Source organism: Acomys russatus, unplaced genomic scaffold, assembly GCF_903995435.1.
Source record: "Acomys russatus unplaced genomic scaffold, mAcoRus1.1, whole genome shotgun sequence".
NCBI lineage: Eukaryota > Metazoa > Chordata > Mammalia > Rodentia > Muridae > Acomys > Acomys russatus.
In genome coordinates this window covers 1-20,372 of record NW_026131967.1, presented here as the reverse complement: position 1 = coordinate 20,372, position 20,372 = coordinate 1, and the positions used below count along the sequence as shown (strand labels likewise).

The 20,372-nt window shown below is 38.4% G+C and overlaps 1 pseudogene; it reads left to right on the top strand.

Moving 5' to 3' along the window:
- Positions 1–14,452: 14,452 nt before the first annotated feature.
- On the top strand, positions 14,453–18,980 carry LOC127186689 (actin-like protein 9; annotated as a pseudogene).
- The last annotated feature ends 1,392 nt before the right edge of the window (positions 18,981–20,372 follow it).

Genomic DNA, 20,372 nt, shown 5'->3' with positions numbered 1-20,372 from the left:
GGTCATTCATATCTCTCAACATCAGTTGTCTCAATTCTCCAATAAAAATACATAGACTAACAGAATAGAAACATAAACAAGATACAACAATCTTCTGCATTCAAGAAACACGTCTCATACACACTAATAAATATTACGTCAGGGTCATAGGCTGGAGAAAAATATTCTAAGCCAACAGACACAAGAAGCAAGCTGGTGTAGCCATTTTAATAATTAATAAAACAGACTTGCAATTGAAATTAATTAAAAGAGATAAGGAAGGAAATTTCATACTCATCAAGAAAAATTCAACCACGATGACATCGCAGTTCTGAGTATTTATACACGCAGTGCAAAGGCATCCACATTAGTTTTTTTTCTTTTTCTTTTTTCTTCTTTTTTTCCACGTTTGTAAAAGAAATATTAACAAAGCTTCAGTCACCCATTGATCTGAACACATTAATAGTGGGAGACTTCAACACCCCACTTTCGTCAAAAGATAGGTCAATGAAACAGAAACTAAACTGAGGAATAGTAAGACTAACCAATGTCATGAATCAAATGGACCTAACAGATATCTACACAATTTTCACCCAAACAAAAAAATTATACCTTCCTCTCAGCACCTCACAGAAGCTTATCAAAAATTGACCATACAGGAGATCACAAAGTGAACCTCAACAGATACAAGAAGATTGAAATAATACCTTGTATCCTATCCAATCACCATGGTCTAAAGCTGGACTTTAGTAACAACAGAAATAGCAAAAAATCTACACACATGGGAACTGAAAAACTCTCTACTCAACAACTGGATCAGTGAAGAAATAAAGAAAGAAATTAAGGAGGTCTTAAAATTTAATAAAAATGAAGGAACAACATATCCAGATTTTGTGGGAAACATTGAAAGCTGTGCTAAGAGAAAAACTCATAACACTAAGAGACATCATACAGAGAGTGGAAACATTTCATATAGGCAACTTAAAGATATACCTGGAAGGCCTAGAGAAAAGAAGCAGAAACACCCAGGAGAAGTAGATGGATGGACATAATCAAACTCATGGCTGAAAAATAATAAATTGGAAACAAACAGAACAATTCAATAATTAATATAACCATGATCTGGTTCTTTGAGTAAATCAACAAGATAGATGAACTGTTTGCCAAATTAATTAAAGGCAGAGAGAAACTATCCAAATCAATAAAATCAGAAATGAAAAGGGAGATAAAACAACAGACACTGAAGAAATACAAATATTCATTAGGTCCTAATTCAAAAGCTTATAGTCCATAACATTTGAAAAGCTGAGGGAAATGGGCATTTTCTTGATGGAAACCATCAAAGTTTGAGTCAGTATCAGATAAACAAGTTAAGTAGTCCTATTTCTCCTACAGAAATAGAAACAGTCCAAAATTTGTCAATATTTATCAGAACACAGGAAAAAACAGAACATTTAAAAATGCATTCTAAAATGCAAATAGAAAGACAAACTCTGTGGACCAAATCTCTAACTTTCCTTCTGAGGGGGGGGCTCCAGGGAGTCTGTTTCATACAGTTTTCTTCCTAAGCCTCTACATACTTCCCCGAAGAATCCATCTGAGAGTTCTATCAGCCATCCTGAAGATAGCACCTGAGCCACAGGATCATCCAGCCTCTGAAGCATAGCTTTACCTGCCTTCCAAAGGAAGGCACCCATGCATCCAGAGACACACAATTCTACCCACCAGCCCATGGACCTTCCCACCTTACCAAAGATAGTGATGCAAGATTCTAGGAGTACTCACTCTCTGACTCAGGACTCTACTCACCTTCCAGTACCCCAGAAACAGCAGAAACACTCACTGCAAAACAGGGAAAACTACGTGGCTAACTGGGCAGCAGAACAACACAATCAACAATACCTATGGCAGAATTGCACCATCAGAACCAAGGAATCCTACTGTAACAAGCCCTGGATATCCTTACACAACAGAAACATAGGAAAATTATCTTAAATCTAACCTTATGAAGATGAAAGAGACCTTTAAAGAGGAAAAGAATAAAATCCCTTAAAGGAATACAGGAAAATACAATCATACAAGTGAAAAAAATGACCCAAATGGCTCAAATCCTGAAAATGTAAATAGAAACCGAAAGGAAAACACAAACTGACAGAATCCAGGAGATGGAAATTTAGGGAAAAGAATCCAAATGACAAATGTATGCATCATGAACAGAATACAAGAGATGGAGGAGAGAATCTTAAGTGTAAAAGATACAGTTGAAGAAACTGATACATCTGTCAAAGAAAATTTTAAATCAAAAAGGCAACTGACACAATCATCCAAGAAATTAGAGATGGTATGAAAAGACAAAATTTAAGAATAATAGAAATAAATGAAAGAGAACATTCCCAGCTGCATGGAACAGAAAAGTGTTTCAACAAAATCATAGAAGAAAATATCCCCAATCTAAAGAAAGAGAAGCCTATAAACATACAAGAATCCTACCAAACACCAAATTGATTAGACCAGAAAAGGAAATCCTACTGCCACATTATAATAAAAATACTAAATGTACAGAACAAAGAAAGAATACTGAAAGCTACTAAGGAAAAGGGCCAAGTAACCTACAAAGACAGATAATCAATGGTGATAACAAGATATTCCCTGTCAAAACCAAAGTTAAGCAATACTTGTGCAAACACCTAATCCTAAAGAAGATACTAGAAGAATAACTCCAAGACAAGAAGTTTACTTAACCAAAGAAAACACAGAATACAAATGTGTCCACAGCAGCATAAGCAGAAGGAGAAAGCACAAGCACAGAGAGAGAGAGAGAGAGAGAGAGAGAGAGAGAGAGAGAGAGAGAGAGAGAGAGAGAGAGAGAGAGAGAGAGGGAGGGAGAGAGAGGGAGAGAGAGAACCTCTACCGAACTAAAAATAACAGGAACTAACCATCATTAGTCATTCATATCTCTCAACCTCGATAAACACAATTCCCAATAAAACGACATGGGGTGTGCTTTACTTCAGATGAGGACTCTACTTAAACAGTACCACATGGGTCCAATGCTAGATGGGAAACATGATCTGCAGGAGGCACAAGGCCAAGTGTTAACATGCCGGCAGGCTCCAGAAAAATGGTTGTTTCCAACGGGCGTTAAGGTTCATCTTCCTATATGAATTCACTACACAAATCTGCATAGGAGAATGGCAATCTGAAACGGAGGTTTCAATAGCTTTTTCTCAAATCAAGTTGATTCTACAGCCACAGACTGTCATTACAGGGAGACCCTGCCCTTTTCAGTGTTTTACATGCCTTATGCCAGACTTGTTTTTTTAATCGCATTTGTTTTTCTTCAGTGTGAATTTCAAAAGCTTACTTGTATATGTATGTATTTTGTTGTAAGATGAAACAATTTTACGAAGAATAAAGGCAAAAGTTGCACTTCTAGGAGTTAAAGAAATGACACAAGCCAAGAAAAGGTATGCTTAAACAGGATGCTTCATGTAGGAAACACACCTCAGCAACAAAGCTAGATATTATCTAAAAGTAAAGGGCTGGAAAAAAGGTATTCCAAGCAAATGTACCCACGAATCAAGCAGAAGTATCAACTTAATATCTAATAAAATAGAATTTCAACCAAAATAAATTTAAAAAATGGTGTAGGCCACTTCATACTCAAGAACAACAATGACAACAAAAACAACAAACCAAAAAGAGGACAACTCATATTATCAAGATCATTGCCATAAATACAAGGGCACCAACACTTGTAAAAGAAACATTTCTAAAACTTAAATCTTACTTTCTGATTCCCCACACATTAATAGTGGGAGACATCAACACTCTATTCTCACCAAAAGACAGGATACTGAGACAGAAACTAAAGAGAAATAATAAAAAAACAGATATCATGAGTCAAATGAATGCAACAGATATCTACAGGGATTTTCTTCATAATAAAAAAGAATGTATCTTCTTCTCAGTACCTCACAGACGCTTCTCCAACATTGAAAATGTAGTCAATCACAAAGATAGCCTCATGGGAATTGACATAACACCTTGTATTTTATCAGATCACCATCCATTAAAGTTGGATTTAAACAACAGCCTACAACTTCATGAAAACAGAAGAAATCCCTTGCTGCTCCTGCAGACTAGCTCTGGGAAAGACAAACAAAGAAGAGATGTGGATCTGTGGTAGGGAGGATTGAAGAGGCAGTGAATGGTGGATAATGGAAACTAATCATTTATTGAACAACTGCCTAAAAGAACCAGTTGTTGAGGAGAGGTTGAGGAACAGAAAAAAAAAAAGAAAAAAAGAAATAGTCAGAGACTCAGGCATAGGCTCATGACCTAATACTGGTGTTAGGTATGAGTTCCATCTTGTTGAATAAGATGTAAATCTAGTAACAGAAGTTATTTACTCCCATAATATTTGTTTTTGTTTCCTTTTTGTTAAACTGACAAAAATGCAATTCAGTGGGGAAAATGTTTATTTGCAATCCAGGTTGCAGTCCATCATAAAAACCAAAAACAAACAAACAAACAAGACAAGAAAAGAAAAGAACTCATGGCAGGAACCTGGAGACAGGAACAGAAGCAGAGAACACGGCAGTAAAATGTTTATTGCATAGCTTCTCAGTGCTCTCTGTTTGAGTTATTATACAACCCAGGACAAAACAGCTGTGTGTGGAACAGTAGCCAAGTGATCTGAATTGGGCCCTCCCACATGGATCTGTTTTCAAAGGAATTCTCCATAAATTGGTCTATAGGTCAATATGATGGAAAAAATTTCTCAATAGATATATTCTTTTCTCAAATATGTCTAGGTTTGTGTCCATTTGGTAAAAACACAGCTAGCACAATTTTACTTTTATTTTTCAAGATGACACAAAATATATCACTATTAAACAATATCATTTTCTTTCTTGTATGCTACTAAAATTTCATGTTGATATTAATAATATGTAATTAGACAATTAACTGAAGTAAATTACACTCTTTAAAATTTAAAACAACCAAAAAGTTCAGTCTTGTAAAAATATCTGAAGAGTTTCAGACAATACAGTGTCTTGTAACTCTAGAGTCTGTAATATTACAGGATATTTGATATTAATGTGATCCATGAGATTTTGAACTTTAAAAATCTGCCATTGATCCCATTGTAATCTCTGAGATTGAACTGTGAATCCCTGTTTCTTGTTGCATGCCCTAACACATTTTTAATCAAAGAACTTTCTATTTATTGTAAACATGTGATTAAAGTATGGTTCAGCTAGCCTTATACACACCTTTAATCCAAGAGCTATCTATGCAGAGGATTTAATGAAGTTAATTCTACATCAAGAGGCAGAACAAGAAATGAGTTGACGGGGATTAAAGAGTAGGAGGAACTTTGAATTGAGGGATATTTAAGACAGCATGCAGAAATAGAAGGGGGTCTTTGGTGCTTTTGGCTCTCCGGCTTTACTCTTCGGATTTTAGCTATAGCTCTTTAGCTCTTTGGCTCTTAGCTCTCGAGCCCCTGAGTTCCTCACCTCCTTGGCCTTAGCTTTCTGGGCATTGATCTAGCAAGCCTTTAGCCTTGGGAGTTTTGGATTTTTCTCTTGAGTTCTCAGCTGAGCTAGTGAGCCTCTGGGCCTTTTCCAACATGACATGAGCTCAGTAGGAAATTCAGCTAGGTGCTTTCTCTGACTCTCTAAGCTAGCATGTTTTTCCCATCTGGCTCCTGAGTCTTTACTGGTAAAATAGAATGATATGGGATTTTAAATAAAAGGAACACTGTAAAATGTAACATGAGTAACATACTTTTTGTTGCAAAAAAGGAAAACCAGAAAATAGCCAAAATCTAAACAAAGTACAACAGTGTTCCGAACAGTATGTGACCCAGCAGCTCAGTGTTCTTTATCTGAGATTCATTCACAATCTCCTCTGCTACAGAGGCCTTGATCAGCTGCATATCTTTGGCTTTGCCTCATGCAGCCCACACAACTTGACTTCTATGTTAAGACTTCCTAAAAGAAAATTGGAAATAGTCTTTCACTTTCTACTTTTCTTTAATAGTTTGAGGAGAGTCAGTGATTGTTGTATTTGAACATATTGTAGATCCATGTGCTTTAAGCACCTGGTCCAAAAGTATTTGTACCTTTCACATATAGAGAAAGCAGAAGATGTAACTTAGGACTCCTTTGTTTTTTATACAGTATGCTCATAGCAATGCAAAACAACTTCAGGCAGTGGTTCTCAGCTTCACTTGGAATAAGCATACAGGCTTAGAGTCTGCATTTCCTCCTAAGAACCAGGAAATAACATACCATGAGCAAGTTAGAATAAAGTTTGACTAAACCCCTCAAATAATATTTCACATGACTTTTGACAAAGTAGTTACAAAATTTGCTATTTTGCTTACTTTCCTTATGAAATTCATCTGAAACTTAAGGATATACAGGAAGTCTAGATAGTTTCAATAATGTAGTTAGTCTTGCTGTGTAGTCCTGGCTCACTGGGACCTTTGTATGTAAACTAGGGTAACTTTGAATTCACAGAGATTCATCTGCCTCTGCCTCTCAAATACTAGAGTTTCAAGCATGATCGACCACACTTGTTCATGAGAATACTTGGTATGTCATAAAATTTATGATTAATATGTGATTAATAATTTAAAATGAGGATGAATATTATATGTTGTAATTTCACCACTGTACATCTATGCATATGGCAAATTATCAACTCTCACGCCATGGCTAAATACAGATGTTATGATGAATAGTATATTTAAATGGTACCTTCATTTTAATGAACATATATAAGTACTACTGAGAAATCTGAAACTATGAATCTTTAAGAAGTGAGCAGGATTAGGTCAAGATAAAACTAGTATAAGGTGCCATTATCAGAAAATATAGTTTTGAGAGCTATCTAGTAAAGTTATTTTAAGAGGTATCAACAATAACAGAAGATACAACACAGATTTGTTAGTAGGGAAATATGGAAAACAGGGAAACAATCTGGTGTGTGGGTTTCTTAGTATTTCCTGCATCACATAATTTCTAGTCAATTGAAGAAGAAATTTAATGTGCTATGGAGTTTTTCAATTCATGAAAGTAATGTACAATATACTTTGATATTTACTTAATCTTCTGATTTTGAGGAAAATCAAATCCATATAGTTCTGAATTATCCTTTAAAATTATGTATTCAGTTTACCTCTACAGTTATGGCCCCCTCGTTTCTCTCCTCCCAGTCCCACCATCCCTTCCTTCTCCTCCCCTATTCCTCAAAAAATGGGAACCCTTCTACTGATGCCAGCTCAGCAAGATGCATCAAAACTGCTATTGTCCTCTTTCTCTGTGGCCTGGCAAGGTAAGTCTGACAGGGGGAAGTGATAAAAAACAGGCAATAGAGTCTATGTCAGAGCAATCGCCTGCTCTCCTGACTACAGGACCCACATGAAGCCTGATCAACCCATTGACTACATCTGTATAGGGGACCTAGGTCCAGTCCATGCAGGGTCTTTGGTTAGTGCCAAATCTGAGTTAATATTAAAGGAGTTTGCTTAAATAAAATTTACATACTTTTTAATAATGGTTTGTGGGGACATATGACATGAAATGAGAAAAAGAAAAAATATTGATAGATTTTGCATTAGTGAAAATCCATGTAATTTTATACTTCAACATAAAATATCAGATTTAAAATAATTCATAAAGATACATGTTATGGATTCTCTACCTACCAAAATATTCATTTTCTACCAAACAAGTTATGCCAAAAAACAGTCATCACAATATTTTTATAAAATAGTGTAATGGAAGATGATGCTATCCTTACAGACATGATCTTTTGTAATTATAATATTAAGATAAATATGCTTATGGAGGTCTATATAGAGTGTGAAGAAATTTCACTGCGGAAAGAACAGCACTTCCTTCAAAAATACACAAATATTCTATTAACCTTATGTAAAATATATAGTAAACCGCATTAAAACTGTATTTGGGCCTTAAAGAATGTGTGCCCTCAATGAAGCCCATTCTCTATAAAAATATATTTTGACAATGTATTGCATGGATCAAACGTGGTAATTAATCTTTCATAGAAAAAAATAATGTTTTCATAGTCAGAAATTTGTTTTGGTTTTATATCTGTCTTGGTAACATTTTAAACCTTCCTATAAAACTCTCTATCTTGATCTTACTGGAAAAAGCTAGACATGTAAATCCTATGTATTTGTAAGTTTGTTTTTTTAAGGTATAGACTGTAAGAAATTGAAAAGGAACTCATGCTAATGCACACTGATACCTGACCTGTTCATATGGCAGGACAGATGCATAGACAAGGAACAGGACAGCATCTCTTATGAAGTGTGTCCTCTGAGCATGTACATTGTAAAAGTCTGCTAGACTGTAAGAGACAATGCAGTAATTCTTATCAAAGTAAAAATTGATCCCTGAAGCTGTACAACTTTCCCATTAAACATTTCATTTAGAAGGCAAATTTTGGATTTTTCATGCCAATAGAGTATTTTTCCATTTAAGGACAACTATTTTAAGATATTCTTAATGTAAAATGACATTTCACACTTAAATATTTTTCCTCAATGACCTCTTTTGACCTAATGACTTATTATACAACCAAGTTTCATCAAAGACACAGTTAATGCCACTTTGGCAATATTCACTCCTCGCCTCTATGTTTATTTTAGAAATTTACATTATACCTATATATGTTATTTTCCCTTTATTTATTTGTATTCAGAGTTGAGATGAAGCTACATTTCTTTGTTTCATGGCCCTGAATATGTGAAAAAATTACATATATAGGAATACCTGCCTCCCATTGGATACACCAGATTGATATTTTAATGGTATATATATATTAAATATATAATATATATAAATATATATATATATATATATATTAAAGCATGACAGCAACACTGAAGTTCTAGTACGTCTATCTCTAGAGATCACGAAAAAGAAAAAAATACCTGCTAGTGGGAAAACCAGGAGCAGCTGTGGCTGTTGCTGCTTAAAAGATGCTTCAAAGTGTTGGTGCTATGAATTGTTTTTATGGAGACTATAGATACTTTTCTCGCTGTTGCCTGCTCCAATTACACATCAATCCAGCGATATGCTAGCAATATTAGCAAATAATTTTTGTCTTATCCTTTACATTAAAAATGAAAAATTTTCTCATTTATAGTCCCAGATTTTTCTATTATTGCTATTATTATTATTATTATTATTATTATTATTATTATTATTATTAATAAAATCTCAATTTTCTTTAAAAATTCTGTTATTGTACAATACAGAAAAAAGTTAAATATAACAGTATAAATATGCTTGGGATGGACTTAAAAATAAATTAAAATTAAAAAATTTTAAAAAGCCATGCATGGTGGCACATGCCTTTAATCACAGCACATGGGGGGCAGAGGCAAGTGGATTGCTGTGAGTCAGAGGCCAGGCTAGACTACAAAACAAGTCTAGGACACCCAAGGCTACACAGAGAAACCTGTCAAGAAAAAAATTAAAAATATTTCTTCTGTGTAATGCAGTGCAATCATAAATTGAATGTTTCTCAAATTTCCTTGAGAGACAGGAGTGGTTAATCTAGAAGTGCAATAAACAAAAATTGAATTTATATGAAATTTTTACCTATTACTTTTGGTTAGCCTGAAAATATGCTATATCAGACTGTCTAAACATTGTAAAAACTAGAGCTTTCCAGCAGGTTCTTCCTCCATGATAATGTTATACTTTGATAGTGTACGATTTTGTTTCCATTACAGTATCTGCTGAAGCTACACTTTTATGGGAAAACTCAATTATTTTCTCTTTCAGAATTGTCTGTAATTATTTCTCAGCTGCTTCGGAATATCCTGTTGCCTAATAGAAACATCTTCTTCAGCTCAAAAATAAATCTGTTAAAATTTAAAGAAGCCCAATCTTCAGCTAATGTAGACTTAGGTTGAAATGTTTAAAGTTGATGAACACTTTTGATTTAATTGGTTTTGGGGTTTTTGTTTGTTTGTTCATTTCTTATGGTTGTCCTTAGTCTGTTATATGATCATACTCTGGCAAAAGGGGCAGTTAAGGTTTACGAAAGCCAACTTCTATTATTGTACACAGTGCAAAGATATTATTTTATACAATATTCCAAGCTTCTAGTAATGAATGTACTTGACATCTGAAACTACAGCAGTTTGTGTTGGGACTTTCTTTTCTGTGCTCAGAGTGCATAATGCCTTTTCCTAAGTAGTCAGCTATAGAGCCTAGTCCCAGGCCTAGGATGGGGCCCTGGGGACTCCAGGAAAATGCCATTGTGTCACATCTGAAAACTGTCTTTGTTAAATAGCTATTAGAAATTGTATTTCTAGGACTCTCATTACAATTGATTACTAGCAATACTTATGCTACCAAATTATTTGAGAAATTTTAATATTAACCACACTATTAAATTATCTACTACCTACTGGGCCAAGATATTGTGGAATAATATCAAATATTTCATTGATAAAATTTAAAAAATAAAAGTGGGTATTGTTTATACTTATCTAAATCATTACTTACTATTTAGCTATGCTACCTTTAAATAAAAAATTAATTTACAGGATAATGATTTTTTTCTTGTTCCCAAACATTTTGCATTAAAGGAGACACATCCTAAAGTTTATGTGGTTGTTCGAGTAAAAATGGCTCCCATGCACTCATAGGGTGTCGCATATTTGAAAGGAATACTACATATAGCTTTGTTGAAGTAGATTTGGCCTTGTTGGAGGAAGTGTGCCACTGGTGGTTGAAATTTGAGGTTTAAGAAGCTCGAACCAGGCCCAGGGTTACTCTGTCTTCCTGCTGCCGTCAGGTACAGATGTAGACTATTAGCTTCTTTTCTAGCATCATGTCTACCTGCACACCACCATGATTTCTGCTGTGATGATAAAGGACCTTAACTGAGACTCTTAGCAGTGCTAGATATGGAGCCTAAAGTACCACCCTGCAGATCAGCTAGCACTTCTAGTGGAGGTATTGGGACACCAAAGCCCACATAAAACCTTGTATTTCACTACAAGATGTGTATGGATAAAGATGGAATAGAGATTGAGGGAATGGCTAGGTAATGATTGTCCCAAATTGGGTCCACCCCATGGAAGAAAGACAATCCCTGACACTATTAATGATATTCTACTATGCTTCCAGATATGAGGCTAACATAAATGTCTTCTGAGAGGCTTCATCCAGTAGCTGATGCAAACAAATGTAGAGACCCACAGACAAATAATAGGTTTAGCTCAGGGAGTCTTGGAGAAGAAAGGCAGGAAAAAGTGAGTGAGCCACAAGATCTACAGAGGAATATAATGTAGGCCTTGGCGGGGGGCTCACAAAGACTAAACAACCAACTGAAGAGATTTCATGGGCTGGACTTAGGCAACCTAGACATATGTAGCAGATTCGTAGTTTGGTCTTCATGTGGGCTCCTAACAATTGGAGAGTGGGCTGTCCCTCACTCTGGTGCCTACCTTTGGATCCCTTTCTCATAGCTGATCTGTCTTGTCTGGCCTTAGTTGGAGAAGAACTGTTTAGTCCTGTTGTGATTTGATGTGGCAGGGTGTGTTGGTATCCTTCATTGTGCTCTGTAGTAAAGTCTGCCCATCTTCATCATTAAGAAATGCAGATAAGGTGGGATACTGAAGATTATGAATTGAAAATGAGCTAGAATAGTTGGATGGTTCAGTCAAAGAAAATAAGGAATTAAAATAAAAGTCTCGTGGATGGAACTAGAAAAGATCCTCCTCAGTGTGCTAACCCAGATCCAAAAAACAAACATGGTGTGTACTCACTTATAAGTGAATATTATCAGGAAATTAAAAATAATCATGCTAAAATTCACAGACCCTGAGAAGATAACAAGGAAGTCTTAAAAGGGAAACACTAGACTCTCACCATGAAGGAGAAATAGAATAGATATCACAGGTTGGTAAGGGGAGGGATCTGGATTGGGAATGATGGGAACAGAAGGGCCTATGGATCAGTTCAGGGGAGGATGAAAAGAGAGAGTCCTGGGAGAGGCAATTAGAATCTTGGAATGGGGTGAAGTGATTTCTGGAATGAGCTAGAAACTTAGTGTATTGGAAACTCCCATGAATCTCTGAGGGTGACTCCAGCTACTATTCCCAGCAATAGAGGATATAAAGGGTCAATTGGCTGTCTCCTGTAACCCAACAAGACTTCCAATGGAGGGACTGGGGTCTACTATTTGTCCTGACTACAAGATGTGCTAGGGTAAAGGTGGCACAGAAATTTTGGAAGTGGCTAACCAATGCCTAGTACAGCCTGGGACCTACGCCATGAGAGTGAGCCCACCCCTGACACTGCCTGGAGAGCTGGGATCCAGAGGCTGGATAGCCTAGAGACTTATGATAGAGTCAAATATGAATGGAAAAAAGTCAATGAAATTATTCTTAATGATATTCTGTTATACACATAGATCAGAGAGGATTCATCTAGAAATTGATGGAAACAGATGCAGAGATTCACAAGCAAATACTAGGCAGAGCTTGGGGAATCCTGAGAAAGAGGGGCATGAAAGATTATAGAAACCATAAGGGTCATGGGCTCCACAAGAAAACCCCCAGAATCCACTAACCTGGACTCAAAGGGGATCACAGAGACTGAACCGCAAACAAGAGAGCTTCAGTCTCCCTTCATAGGCCCTCTACATGTTTCAGTTGTGTAGCTTAGTCTCTTTGTAGGACTCCGAAGAGTGGGAGCAGGGGCTGTTGCCTGCCTTGGGACACTTTCCTCTTACTGAGTTGCCTTGTCTAGTCTTAATAGAAGTGGTTTCTACTCTCACTGCAACTTTCTATCTTTGGGACGCACGCCCTTTGTGAAGTGAAATGGAAGAGGTATAGATGTGAGTGCGGAAGAGAAGTTGGAGAAGGACTTGGAAGAGAAGAGGAATCATGGTTGGTATGTAGAAAAGAAACAAATAAATTTTAGAAGATCTCTCTGCAAGTAGCATCATTTAAAGGTAGCAGTGAAATCACAGCAGTGAATGTACACATGCCTATATAGGAATGTGAAGACCTGAAATTAAGATGCTCATCAATCACTCCATGTAGACTCTCAATGTAACCTAAGCTCACCAATTCAGGTAGTTAAGCTGGCTAACTTTCTTCAAGACACTCTTTTCTGCCTTAGGAGTGTTGAGATTACAGGTGGGTTTTTGAGTGAGTTCTCCACATTAGAACCCAGTTCTTATATTTTGACAGCAGGGAATGATTTAGTGACTCTACTACCTCCTTCTTCCCTCAGATTTAATAATTTAATGTTTCAAAAATTATAATTTAAGTGAACTCTTGCAAGGGTAATGAAGAAAAAGTTATCTTGATCCCCCAGTTAGTGGACACACACACACACACACACACACACACACACACACACACACACACACACGTGCACACAGGCAGACATGAATGCATACAAACACATACACACACATGTACATTAACAGACTCAGAGAGACAGACACACACACACATGCACAGACACTGAAACTGGCACACACACACACACACACACACACACACACACACACACACAGTCACAGAGAAAATGCTCACAGGAAACATTTTTTTCTAAGAATGTTTTGCCTTCATGTATGTTAAGATTATGTTATTGTAGACGCTACAGCGGGCAGACAAGGTTTGAATCTCATGGAACTTGAGTCACAGATGGTTATGAGCCACTATATGAGCAATGAGAATCAAAATCCAGGTGTCTGCAGAGAGAGAGAGCAACCAGTGCTCTTAACCACTGAGTCTCCTCTTGTAGGGAGATATAAAGGGAAGCATTTGTGTCTGGTTTTAGTGAAATGCTTCAGCCTAGTCTTTGCTGTGCTGCAAAATTATTTAGAGACTGCTTGAACGTTTAAAAAAATGTTGTCTCCATGGAAAGTCTGCACTTGGTGGAATGTGAGAGCTTAGAGCTGCACAAACCTAGATCCTAAGACACTCGTGGTAAACTTGGGATTTTTATTTTTCATTATGATTAGCCATGATCAAATGGGACTGAGAGTTGTGTGGGTTTTCTGCTCTCTCAGGCAGCAAGGGCAAGATAAACTTGGTAGTTGGAATCCTTCCCAATCTCAATTAATTTTGTCTAATGATTGAATAAAAGTAACCAGAGTGAGCTAGTCAAGGTCAGTCTTTTTTTTCCTCCAAGGCTGAACCCCTCTGCTCCTTTGGAAAGTAAAGATTTATCATCTTGATGTGCTCTCCACTGCTGAACCTATGAACAACATCAGTTTTTTATTTCTCTACCCCTCAAGGCTACATTAGATTTTCAACTTTAGAAAAGCATATTTTCAAAAAGGGGAGCTGAGTGTACAGCTGCCTGTTGAGACTTCAAAGCAGGGAAAAGCAAAATGTTCTGTGGTATTTTTAAATGTTTTTGTTTTGAGGTGCTATGGGATTGAATCCATGGATCTACTTGGCCCAATGCACAAGCCTTCAGCTTTGTTAGAGGATTTCCATAATATCCGAGTGCTGGGATTTCAGGTGTGTAGAACCTAGGCTGGCTAGTAAAAATTTAAATGATGACATGAATCGATGGCTTCACCTTGTCATGTTATGTCTTTATAGAATTTACATACCACAACAAAAACTCGTGTTTGAAAACAATGCAGAGTGTTCTTAGTCACGGCATCCCTGATTATTGTGAATGTGAACCAGCAAAACTCAACAAATAGTGTAGGAGTATTTGCAAAGCATGAATTAAATGACATATATCCATTTGGTCAAAAATAATACTTTAAGTGAAGGCTTTCATGGGACATGCTCCTTGGGCTAGTATGCAGATGTAAGTGAGTATATACCATTTGAGTCTTTCTACTTCTGGGTTAACTCACTCATTATGATAATTTCCCCATTTGTCCACAAATTTTGGGAATATCTTGTTTTTAATAGCTGAGTAGTATTCCATAGTGTACATGTGCCATGGTTTCTTTATCCATTCTTCTACTGGGGTATGACTTGCACACTTACTCTGGTGCCTCATAATTGACCATGTCCCCTAAAGGGGGAGACGTGGTGGCACTCAGAGGAAGGATACCAGGTTACCAAGAAGAGACTTGATACCCTATGCGCATATACAGGGGGACGAAATCCCCCTCAGGAACAGTCATAGGGGAGGGGCAGAAGGGGAAAATGGGAGAGAGGGTAGAATGGGAGGAAACAAGGGATGTGATAACCATTGAAATATAACAAGAATAAATTAATAAAAAAAATTTTAAGAAATACTTTAAAAATACGGCACTCAGGCAAAGGAAGACATTAAAACAGAACTAGAAAATTAAGCTGTTTTAGTGTTAGAAATGAATCTGAGCATCTCATGAAAATGGCAAGGAAACAATTATACTTCTGGTGGCTGAAGAGATGGCTCATTGATTAAGATCACTGACTGCTCTTCCAGAGGTCATGAGTTCAATTCCCAGCAACCACATGGTGGCTCACAACCATCTATAATGTGATCTGATACCCTCCTCTGGCATGCACGTGTACATGCAGGAAAAGGTCTGTATATGTAATAATAAATAAATCTTAAAAAAAAAATCTACTTCTATGGAAGCAAGCCTAACTATGCCAAGTCCATCACATAAGCACATCCAGAAAGGAGCCCATGAGGACTATGTTTATAAAGAAAAAGGGGCTTGTATTTGAATGGTAGCCCCAGACACTTACAAAAGTTGCTAAGTAAAAATAATTCAATTTACAACTAGAATATATGTTTTAAGCACCAAAACAAAACCTCCAGTCCGGGGGATCTATTGCTCTCTTCTGGCTTCTGTGAACATTGCATATGATGAACCACAGACTAACATAGGGACAAAACACCCACTCACAAAATAAAAACAAATACATCTTCTTTGAAGGTGTTGAGTGGAACCATTTCTGTTGATGTTATCCCTCCCTGTATCACACCTTGTAAAAGAGAAAAGAGATGGTTTCCTTTACCTAGCTTTAAGAGATGACACCTGAGATCAACACAATGTAGCCATGGTTTTAAAGTGACTAGCCTAACCTAATATTGCTCACTGCACATCAGGTTTTAATGTTACTAATGGTTTGTTCTGCAGTCCTGGGAGTCAACCCCAATTTCATACATGCTTGGTAAGTGCTTTGTAACCCAGCTACACCACTAGTTCTGCTAGCTATCCTTGAAGCCTTTGCCTGTGTCCTGTGATGTACAGTGGGAGCACCAGGCTCACTGGAATCAGGAGGAAATGGAGAACACACAGAGAACGCAGAGCATTCTTCTCTGTACAAGCGTTACAGAGTAGAAATTTGGAAAGCTTCCAGTAGGAAGGAATGGAGCATAGATTTGAATAGGCAAATTCCTGTTCTGCAAGAATGGAATGTGGTGGGAGTGGGGAACTGGGAATGATGTCTCAATGCTTAAGAGAATTTATTGTTCTTCTAAAAAACTTGAGTTCACTTCCAAGCACCGTCATACTGGTTCACATATTCTGGTAACCCCAGTTTCCTGGATCCAGTGCCCTCTTGTGGCCTCCAGGTAAACCATGTATGCATGTCATGCGCAAACAGATATAAAGACAATGCACCCATTAGTTTGTTTAATAAAGAAGGGAATGAGGAGAATGATTGTGGCGGGTGTAGTAATAGAAAGCACAAGGAACTTGAAACATTTAAACCTACTTATTCACATCTACTACCCCTCTCTCCCAGTCTGGTCTCTCATTCTTTAAAATAACCAGACAGCCTGGGCTGAGGAGTTGGATCCAAGGTTACAAAGTTCAAGGGGATCTGGAATAAGGACCCAACACTCCATGCAGGCACAGCAGCCTGCCTGTAACTCAGAGAAGAAGATCCCAAAGCAAACTGATTTGCAAGACTCTCTGCTTCTGTAAGCTCTGGTTTCATTTAAATGCCTTGTGAGAATGGTGCTCCATAGGCTCATATATTTGAACGTCTGTTTTCCTGAAGGGAGCACTGTCTTAGAAGCATTAGAAAGTGTAGGTTATTGGAGAAGATGTGTCACAGAGGATGGGCTTTGAGATTTCAGAGGATCACACTGTTTCCAGTTTGTTCTTTTTCTGTCTTGTGCCTATGGAGAAAATGTTAGCTATCAGATACAGTTACATTTCCATCCTTGCCTGCCTGCTGCCATGCTCTCTAACATGACTCTTACCCCTTCAAATTAAATGCTTTCTCTTAGAGTTGTCTTTGCCATGGTGTCTTGTCATGGTAATAAAAAGTAACTAAGACAGAGCCTCTATCAGTGAATGTATAATAAGGAACAATGTTAGAATTCTACTCACACAAGAATACATGTACACACATACCCAATCAAATATACGCACATACACACGTGAAACTATGTACACACATGAATGCACAGAACAACACCCAGAAACCCAAGTTACCTTTCCACTTTCTGATTCCCATTTTCACTGGGCACATGGATGTCTATGCTAGGTAGTAGACACCAGTTGTGAGGGAGTGGACGTGGAATAAAAGAACTGGGCAAAAACCAGACCTACCTCTCCATCTTTGGCTTTATGGACTTAATCAACTGTGAACCCTGGGGCAGTGTGCACACCTTCTGACCACACCCTGGCCTTGCACTGTGAAGTCAAGGCAGGCAGTGTGATCTCATAGATAACCTGGTGTACCTCTCTCCAACTTTGCTCCTCTGAGTCCTGGCTGGGCCTCTTCTTCCTGCTTCCAGATAAAGTTGTCAACTTCACTAAAGAAGAATTTGCTACAAGAACCCTGAGGCCTGGTTGGTAACAAGATACCATCAAAAATGTGTGGTGTTGTCATCGACATGGGTACTGGCACCTGTAAGATAGGCCTTGCTGGACAGACTCAATCGACCTACATTGTGGTCAGTGTTGTGGGCTTCCAGTCCAAGAAACAAACCACCATGGGACAGTCCAAAGAGGAAACATTTAATGGTGAGGCAGCCCATGCTTTCCCAGAGTTAACCCTGATGCGACCAGTTCGTAATGGGATTGTGGTGGACTGGGAAGCTGCTGATCTCATTTGTTGCCACATTCTAGAAAATGACCTCCAAGTGGCCAACTAGGACCATCCTCTGCTGTTCAAGGATCCACCCTTTAACCCTGTCTGTAACCGTGATAAGCTGGTGGAAGTGGCTTTCGAGTCTCTGCACTCCCCTGCTATATATGTTGCCTCCCAATCCGTGCTGTTAGTCTATGCTAGTGGGTGCATTAATGGGCTGGTGGCAGACACTGGCCACGGGGTCAGCTACACAGTTCCAGTCTTTCAATGCTACAATCTATCCAATGGCATCCAGTGCCTGGACATAGCTGGCCACTACTTGATTACCTTCTTGGCAGAGAAAATCTTGAGATCTAGCTTCCTGCTTAAGAAGGAAGACATGGACATGATGGAGAGCATCAAGCACCAATTCTGCTATGTGGCCTCTGATTTCCAGAAAGAGCAAGGGCACCCTGATACCCAATTTCAGCGATGCCTGAAGCTGCCAGATGGACAGATGATCACAGTGGGGAAGGCTCTTTCCAGTGTCCTGACTATTATGTCCATCTTCCATCCCCCAAGACATTGGGACCTTCGGCATCCTTGGGCCTCCCCACATGGTGGAACAGAGTCTCTGCCTCGTGCCTCATGGGGAAGTTGCGGCCGACATGGAACAAAATGTGCTATTGTGGTGGAGGCTCCTCTCTGGTTCCCCTGGATTTGAAATCCCGTTTCAAGGCAGAGCTCGGTGCTGCAAGACTGCTGTCTTCGTCAGAGGCCCATGTTGTTGTGTCGGCTCAGCCCAACGGGAACTTCTCAAGGTGGATTGGGGGTGTCTTCATTGCTGGCCTCATTGTTGTGCTTTTCCAGTTCCCACTGGATACTGAGTGAGCAGTATGACGAGCAAGGTCCTGATATAGTGCAGGGCCCGCAAGTGCTCTTGGTTCAGCACAGGGGTGGGGAGGTGTGTGGGAATAAAGGTTCTGTAAGGGAGCGCAGTTCTGTCTTAACAAATGCTCCATTTAACAACAACTCCATCCCCCCCAGGATAGCGTACACAAAACTCACTTGAAGACCAAGGCCACTGGGACTCGAATGTCACCCTTCCTCTAGGGAAATCCTGACCTAAGCAAAGCACCTCTCCTAATCCACTCCTCTAGACCCCTAATTCTCACATCATTTCCCTCACAACAATCCTACACAATAACTTTTCTCTACTCTCATCAAACAACCCCTCCCTGGCAAATCAGTCCCTCACTTGCCCTCCCCAAGGCATCCTCCAAAGGGTTGGAGAATTACAAAACCTGCAGACTGAGCATTTGATACTATTTTACTTTCCGTTCCCCTCCCCCTCCCTCCCTTCTTTCATCTTTCCTTCCTTAACTTTTTTTTTTTGAGACACGGGGTTTCCGTCTCTGTGGAGCCATGGCTTCCTGCAACTCACTAGCCAGACCAGGCTGGCCTTGAATTTGTAGAGTCTGCCTGGCTTTGGCCTCCTAGTGCTGGGGAATAATAGGCATGTGCCACCGCATGGCCTGGTTGAGTATTCGTTCTTACCTGCTTTCTGAACTGGTATTTGATTGGAACAAATGATTTTGGCATTACCATCTTTTGAGACTGTTAAGGCTTTAGCCTGCTTAGGGACCAGAAGATCGATTTTTTAAAAAGCTTATCGTTTAGTCTTCTGAGTGCTTATATTCGAGACAGTATTTCCTCTGTTAGATGTTATAATGGTCAAAAAACTTTCTTTCATTCTGAGGAGGTACTTACTGACTTAATTTGCTTTTTAGCTATTTTGATATTCAAGAGACTTTTCAATTTCATTAAGCTTTAATTGATAGTTTTTTTGGCCCTTATTCCTTAATTACTGGAGTCCCTGCTGAGCAAGTCGGGGTTCCCCTATCCTATATTAAATATCAATTGCTTTATTTATTTTTTTTAATGAGTGTGCGCCTGCATGTTTTGGGTGTCCATTACATATATAACTCACGACCTGATTTCAGGAGAAGAGCAGAACTCCCACAGTATTGAATTATAGATTAGTTTGTAAAGCCACCAATGGGTACTGAAAACTGATCCCAGTTCTTCAGCAAGAAGCAACATTGGCTCGCAACCTGAGTTTCCTTGATCAGGGTAGGTTTCAGCTCTCCTGTGAAGGCCTTGGTGGCATAGTTTAAAAAAAGCATCCCCCCCCTTAATTTAATTCTGTATATGCCTTATTTAGTAGTTTTGCCTAGAGTGTCATTTTATGTGTATGAGTGTGTTGCTTACATAAATGTATGTACAAAACCATGACAGTCCCTGGTATCAAATCCCCTGGAATTAAGAGTTATGGAGCCACTATGGGAGTGCTGAAAATTAAAATCTCTGATCTTCT